Source organism: Dermacentor albipictus, chromosome 1 (assembly GCF_038994185.2).
Source record: "Dermacentor albipictus isolate Rhodes 1998 colony chromosome 1, USDA_Dalb.pri_finalv2, whole genome shotgun sequence".
Taxonomy (NCBI): Eukaryota; Metazoa; Arthropoda; class Arachnida; order Ixodida; family Ixodidae; genus Dermacentor; species Dermacentor albipictus.
In genome coordinates, this window is record NC_091821.1 from 448942373 (window position 1) to 448950327 (window position 7955).

The following is a 7955-nucleotide window of genomic DNA, read 5'->3' on the forward strand; positions in this document are numbered from 1 at the left end:
TCCACCTCGCGAGTCTCTATCTAATCGGAAGGACCGAAAACCTTTTAAATGAAAATTTTTCTCTGGCGAAAGCCACGTTTCTTGAAGAAGTAAGATATCTGGATTGAATTGAATAGATAGGCAAGATAAATCTGTTGAAGCTGAAAATATAGAGCGACAGTTCCACTGCAGCACTTTCAACTGTCCAATGGTGTTGAACGCACAGCAGCGGCAACTGCCGCCTTTAGAATACTTTCTGTAAGCACAGGAGTTGGTTGACTCTTTTTTGATTTTGGTTTCATAGTTTTTGAAATTGGGGACCCCATACGTTTGGGAGCTCGAGTGTCAAGTTCCATGTCTGTTACAATAGCAGTGTCTGAATAAGAGGGCTCATCCTCGCGTGTTTGGACTAGCAGAGTAGTGTCTGTGGAATATTCTTCAACTGTGGAAGGCGTCTCTACCTCGTAGCTAGGCGTTCGAGATGTGGCGTTAGATTCTGGGCACTTCATTGGTGTCCTAGTGGGCTGCATTATTTGCATCATGTGACTGGAAATTATTTGCGCTAAGCAATCAGAGAGACTGGATATCAATTTATCCATCGCTTTAGCCATTGCTTTTTCCACAGCAGAGTCAATTGCTTCTGAGAGGTTAAGATCCATGCTTGGAGTGTTGCGCGCTGTAACACCAGAGTATCCGAAGGCCCTGTCTTTGATGACTGAAATTGCATCTCTTCGGGAGCAACGACGGCGGTCGATTATTTCAAGAATTTGTATTTCTTGAGCGCGAGCTGAGCAGTGCGAATAGTCCGCTGGGTGTTCTCCCCCACAGAGGCAGCACCTCGCCTTTCCTTGCTGCCCTTTGACTGCTTATGTAACTGCAGCTAGATTTCGCAGGAGTATCATTATACAGTCAATATCAGGCTCCGCAATTACTAACTCTGTGGATTACGGACATCTCCTGCACCCTTGGAACAGAAATTTTTGCCGAACACGGAAAATGGAAGTGTCCATCACGAAGCTGCGCTGCCGTATACCTGCATTGAACTTCTACCTCCACAGGTCTGGTCTGGTCCCCTCACCATTATGCTCATTCTGTGGCGAAGCGGAGACAATCGATCATTTCTTGTTGTCTTGCAGACGTTTTTCTATTATAAGAAAACGACTACTCGAAATCCCGCTTCGCTCTATTGGTCTGACTTTATCAGTGCCTGTGATCCTATCTTTTGGAGCCTCCACTGTTGGGTTCAGCCACAGAAACGTTTGCTTGGCGATCCAAAATTACCTCATCGAAACTAATCGATTTCCATGTTAGATTGATCGCTCTCCCTCCCAACCATAGCTTTCTTTTATTTCTTATCTTTTATTAATTATTATTGTTATTATTATTATCTTATACCCCGTTTTCATCTGATTATTTCCTTTTTTCTCCAAACACAAAACGCTTCCTTTTAAACTCACACGCCCAAATTGTTAACTCCCTTGATATCATTACTATTTTAGGCACCTAATTAAACCGCCCGATTCTTGGCCAATCCCCCACTGTGGGTATGTGCCACAGCCACTCAGGACAACAACAACAACAACAACAACGTCTCGTGAACGTCGGCTGCGGCGGTGTTCTTGTGTGTGAGAAAGGTGAGTCACGTTTTTAAGCGAAGCTTGGAGTAATTGTGAGCGCGACGAGGTTCGCTAAAAAAAGTAGTTTGCGGCTCTATATGAGGCAGCGAGACGCGAACATTGCGAAAAGCATCCCCCTCAAGAAACGCGTAGCAAGAGGGGTGAGCTGTACTTCCTTGCTATCTCCACCGAGAACGGCATAATCTTTGCTGGTTGCGTTCCGTGAAAATAATCAAACGACGCGGAGCTGCCATTACCTTCCACCGGTTCACGGCTGTGCACTGCACTGCGACTCGCAGCTTGTCAGACGCCATCGAGACGCTGCGTCTAGGTTTGCGAGGTTAAACCGTTCTTGCCCAGCGCTGTTTGCGATAACCGCGGTATCGGCGTTCCATTGAAATAGTTCGTGTTGGCGGATTAAAAATGATCTGCTGGACAACGCTTAAGGTCGATATCATGAATTGCGCATTTCAGGAAAATTCCGGTTTCGAGAAAATTGAATTCCTAAACCGCGTTTAAATGATCGCGTCACGGTTGACGGTCTTTTCGTTGGCCCGTTCTAGAGGCTGACGAACGCTGGAAAGAACATAAAAGACGCCACGCTGATTCAGTCCGAAAACGGCGTTCCGGGGACGGGCGCTACCTAAATAAAGCAGGACGTTAGGCACGCTGTAGCGAAGTTTTGCTTGCTCGTTTCCTTTATAGAGTAAAGGCTCCTGAATATTTTAACGATATTGCTTGCAAACAATGGCATGTGACATAAACAGCGAGCATAGCTTATTGCGTTTGGTACTTTAGCGAGGTGTGTATCTAAGGCGCACGGACGGACGTTGGTGTATGCGTCCGTGCGGATTGTTTATACAGAAAAGTAACGGTGGAGAAAAGTCACCAGTGACTACTGCACGTACTTATTGCGGCGGCCGTGTTGGGAAGTACTGCGCATTCTAGAAATTTTCGGTTCCTTATCATTTTTTTGTGGCGAAGACATTGCACAACGTATTGTCGCGTAGGCGTGGCGTGGCGCGCATTTGAACAAAGGCCTCGTATTTGGACGTTTCGAATGTATCTTCATCACGCTTATGTGAACTGCTATTTTGCCTACCAATGTACTCCTTATACTGAGTACGTACAGGGGTTCCAAAACTTCACAGGCCGCGATGCCCTCCATGGGATTAAATGGGAAAGCGGCCTGGGAACTTTTGAACACCCCTGTACGGGGTATCAACATTTATCCTTGTAAGTCCGGGTTATATGGGTCAGAGGTCAGGATGTGTCGGTGGTTTTATATTATGCATCGGTTCGCTATTCATTCAAAGCGGTTTTCTGGTACAGTTATGACGTGTGCATATGTTTTTGGTAAATAATGAAGCGTGCACTTATTGACATTTTCAGACCGTGCTGATGCCATGCCGTCCGGCGGTCCAAGCTACGGCAGCTACTGCAGTGTGTCGTGGTGCTTTGACAACGGCAGAACCCAGAAGAAGCCTATCTTGACTTGCAATAAAAACATTGCGGAAACTCTGTCTCTTTGATACATATGAGCGCTTGTACCAAAACACAAAAGACAAGCGCGATGGATAAAGCCGTAGTGAATTATGATTACCTCTATCTCCATCTGTTACATCTTAATCGAAATAAAAATTGCGTTACTACCTCAATTCACACCAAATATTGAACTAGACAAAATCAAATCAAATCAAAGCGACAAATAAAAGCGTTGCCATTTGGATGACGAAAAGTGGTCTGAAATGACAAGCTTCCGCGACAGCCCAAGGTCGGTTACGCGGGGTAATCCAAATTTCGCGCCAGCGGAACCGAAACAGGAAGTGCAGGCCAGTTGCTCTCATCAACCGCCAGGTGCGCTAGGTTCGATTGGGCCGCTGGGGGTGTATGGGAGTAGCCGCTCTTAACTTTTTTTTTCTTTCTCTATGTACTTGCGGAGAATCCGTGCCGTGGCCTGCTAAATATGGAGAAGAGTATAGGGGCCCGACTACCTTTTTCACTGCACAGGGGAAAAGATATACGCCGCTATGGCCGGTTGAATAACAAGCTCTTCTGCTCAACTCCCACAAACAGAAGCATATTATTTCGGTGCATTCACTGACACGTGAATACAAAGCGCAGCTGCCAGAATCAGTACAAGCGCCCGCATCGCATGGAAATAATGCAAACAACGTGACAGCAGCGCCATGCTTTACGGCTAGTGCGCGGGACCTTAGTGCTTGGATAGCTCTGTAACATTTGCGTCTGCTTCGCTTTTCTACTGTTTCTAGAGCGCTTTAGTTCCAGTGTCGCTAAGCATACTTAACGTTTGTATGAATACGATAACACGTTTCTTGCTTAAATTTTGTAACGCTAAGTGGAAAGAAGTTACACTTTGCGTGATATACCGAGAAATGTATTCGCCCTTTTGCGATATTGCTCGGACGTCTGCCTATATCATCACTACTATTGCCGATACTGTTTTTTTAGAAGGCATAAGGCGACCGCCGTTGTAACGGCATTCTGCAATAGTGACATTCTTTTTCAAAGTTTTATTTCACTCTTTCTCCTATCTCATTTTCGGAGTACATTAGAAGAGGGTAGCCCTTGGTGCTTTTCAAGAAGGAAGTGTAATAAATTTAGGACCAGGGACCAAAAAGATGTACGACACTCTTCTACTTGCGCGCATGCAAACGCGCAGAATCACTCGTACACAAGCCCCCATTCTTCTAGTAATTTCAAGATAAAGAGCAACACGCTTTGTATTCAATTTTTTGAAGTACAATAGCAAAGAGTAGCCCTTATCAGGCACAAGATGTAATGCATTTTTTTCCAGGGAACAAAAAAAGTCATGACCCTCTTCTACTAGCCCGCGTGCAAACGCGCATGATCACTTGATACACAAGCACCCATTCATCTGGTAATCTCAAGATAAAGAGCCGCACGCTTTTAATGTTAGGCAGCACAAACGATGACAGTTTTTCACTGCAGAATTTATGGAGGTGTGTTGGTATGTGTTGGTATGGTATTCGGGGTGGTATGGTGGTATGTTTAGGGTGGTATATTCAGGGTGGTATGTTGCATATATCACTAAGCCTGTCATGAAAAAGAAAGCAACTGGAATCTTTCTGAAAGAGTAAAATTCTCTTCCACCCGAGTACAGCACAAAGCTACAAAAGAAACCCATACATGTTTCTCGGAAAGCTTTGTCGTTCTTGAACATACGTCTTGGTCCGTGGATCGAACCCAGAACCAACGCCTTTCGGGGCGGTTTTTTGCTATCATAAATGAACGTTTCAGTAGCATGTGGAATTCGAAACTCAATGATGTCCTTCGGTTTCACTGTCTGGAACAGCAACACAACACTTTGGATATAACAAGAAAACAATGAAAGAATTGCGATTACAGTGGCTAAGCGCTAATCACACCAAGTGACTCGATCACTTATTCTCGAAAATTCTGTAATTTTGTCGTTGTCCCTACTGTTTGTCGTATGGCAATAAAAATTCTGTTCGCATGCTGTTTTCTTTTCTCGCAGGATATCTTTACTGCAGCGTACTGAGTGTAGCGAATACGGCGTATTCCGAGAAGGCATTGTATCAAGATTTTAGTACTGTTAAAAAAACCCCCAGATTGTTTTAAACTACACGAGCTAGCATCCTACAGCGAGTATGCCACCCTGAAGTCCGATTTCCTTGCCACGGCTAATCCTTTTCTTGGCGTTTGCAATAGGCGTAAATAAAGCAAGCTCGCGCTAACAAAACGTAGATAACGAGCCAAACATATGGGCACTGCTTGTGGCCGGTTGGAACGGTTACACCAACTACCGTCGCCAAGCGGAAGTTGGTAGTGGTTGCGTAGCGCTTGATGCGCCATGAACACCAAGCGCTGCGCAACCACGGGATTTTTGACGAGCCTATTGTTGACATGATTAAAGACGATATCACCCAGAACAAGACGAACTCGACGCCCGGAGCAATCATCAATCACCCGAAAGGTCCAGGCGTCTACAAAGGGGTTCCCAAGCATTACACTGGGGACCTCGTGACACGAGAGAAACTTCTAGACGTTCACCAAGACAAGAAAATGAAAGGCGGAAGCTGTAAAAATATGGCTATATAGTGGTCCCCACAATGATATCTTTATCAACTTCACAGACTACAGTGCACTGGGCCTTCCCGTTTTCCCACGGGACATGCCGTGCGCAACAAAATTCAATCATCTCACGAAGAAAATGCACGGAGACAACAAATTCTCGAAGATGGTCATCTACATCGAAGCCTGCGAGTTTGGCTCCATGTTTAAAGGTCAGCTGCCTGGGGCGCCAAATGGCAAAGCTGTTCCAAACTTTTTATGCGAAGCATACTAGCCGCACAACCACGCTCTTCCTTGCTGCGCCGCGCGTGGCCGCGTAGCTACCATATGACGTCATAACAGCTGCAAAAGCGGAGGCTCAACTCGTGCGCTCGCTTGCGGCCGCGTAGCTACATAGCCGAGTCTCAGCTCGTGCGCTCGCCGGAAGGTGACCATCTGGCACGGTCACGCGCTCGCCGGCGTGTGACCGTGACGTTACGCGCCGGCGCAGCGCCCCTAGCGGGAGGAGCGGGAGTCAGGTGGTGGCTGCGGCCGCGCGCGACCGCGCGAGTTGGGGCCCAGCTTTTCCTCCGGCTGTCGTGCCGTCACGTCACGTGGTTAAATGGTGGCTGCCCGGCTGCGCCCAAGGGCTGAACTAAGTGATTGCAATATGCAAAGCACAACAACTAAAATAAAGGCTAGTATGCTTCGCATCCTGGGCTTAACCTTAGCTAAGCCACAGCCATTTATTTTATTACAGTTCTGTAATCACCCAGTGGTGAAAAGATGTTCGGGCAAGCCCCACTTCCCCTGTCTGTCAGACGACGTCACGAAAACCGCGATAGCTCCCCATCTGATATGACGCGTACGCACTTATTAAGCATTAATAGACCGAATAAAAAAATTTAAGAATTACAGGTTCCCTTAATATCTGTCTTGAGATGTGAACGGCGAAAGCCCACTCTTCCTCCTGTCATTCGCCTCTCCTCTTTCTCTTCTTTCTTTTAGTCATTACTGCTCACTACTAAGCATCTTTAGTCATCTGTAATCGAATGTGGTCATTACAAACCGTCGTTAGACATGTTGGTCAGATCATTGCCCTTAGTAGTCATTACAAGTCATTTAAGTCATTATTAGTAATTACTGGTCATTACTAAGCATTTTTGGTCATTTCTAAATAATTGTAGTCGGTACAAGTTGTCTTTAGACATATTGGTCATTACTAGTAATTTCCAATTATTTCAGTCATTGTTAGTCATTAATGCTCACTAATGAGCATTTTTCAGTCATTTGTAATCAACTGTGGCCATTACAAGCCGTCGTTAGACATGCTAGTCGTTTCGTTATCATCAGTAGTCATTACAAGTCATTTCAGCCATTATTAGTCATTACTGCTCACTACGAAGCAATTTATGTATTCTTAATTAATTGTAGTCGCTACAAGTTGTCGTTAAACATATCACTCATTTCATAGTCATTAGTAGTCATTACAGTCATTTCAGTAATTGTTAGTCATTACTGCTCGCTAGTAAGCATACTTAGTAACTTGTAATCAATTGAGGTCTTTACAAGCCGTCCTTAGACATATTGTTTCTTTCGCAGTCATTAGAAGTCATTATTAGTCATTTTAGTCATTACTACTCTATACTAGACGTTTCTACTCATTTCTGATCAATTGTGACCATTACAAGCCGTCGTAACCAGTCATTTCGGAGTCATTAGTGGTCATTATTAACCTTTACCAATCTCTATTATAACGTTGTCATTAATTAACTGTCACCATCAATTATTTTTCATTCTTTAATCTATCTTCATATGCCGTGATGACGCTTCGGCCGACACTCGGGCGGTCAGGTCTGCTGACACAAACTTCACCATGGGCCTAGAAATCCTTTCGCTTTAATAATCATTTCTTATTCGGTGCCTTTCGCCGTTAGCCCTGTGCTATTCGTCAAAAGTTTTTGGGCTGGATTCACTTTGCCTGTGACACGACGTCACAAAACCGCGAAAACTCACCACATTAAAGTCACGTGTATGCGTCAACGATGCACTACTACGCAGAACAAGGCTGAATTCTTTTCTGAATTGCCGGACATCGCACCGTTCCGAAAGTAATAGCAGATGACTGCCCATCGATCGCTCAGGCACTGGTTATTCGTACTTGCCAGAGAGGATGGATTTATTTGCGCATAAGAAACTTTTTGCCTGGCAGTATACCGCTATCGAGCCCTTCCGACACTAATACGACACTCTGCCAACTCTTCTTTGCTGAGGATCCGTTTTAGCAACATTCTTAACCTTCCG

At 45.1% G+C, this 7955-nt stretch overlaps 1 long non-coding RNA gene across 1 annotated transcript; it reads left to right on the forward strand.

Annotated features, from left to right (window-relative positions):
- The first annotated feature begins 1542 nt into the window (after nucleotides 1-1542).
- LOC139059274 (uncharacterized) lies at nucleotides 1543-3129 on the forward strand. The gene is made up of 2 exons (XR_011514043.1): nucleotides 1543-1613; nucleotides 2988-3129. It is a non-coding gene; the product is annotated as an uncharacterized lncRNA (long non-coding RNA).
- Nucleotides 3130-7955: the final 4826 nt, after the last annotated feature.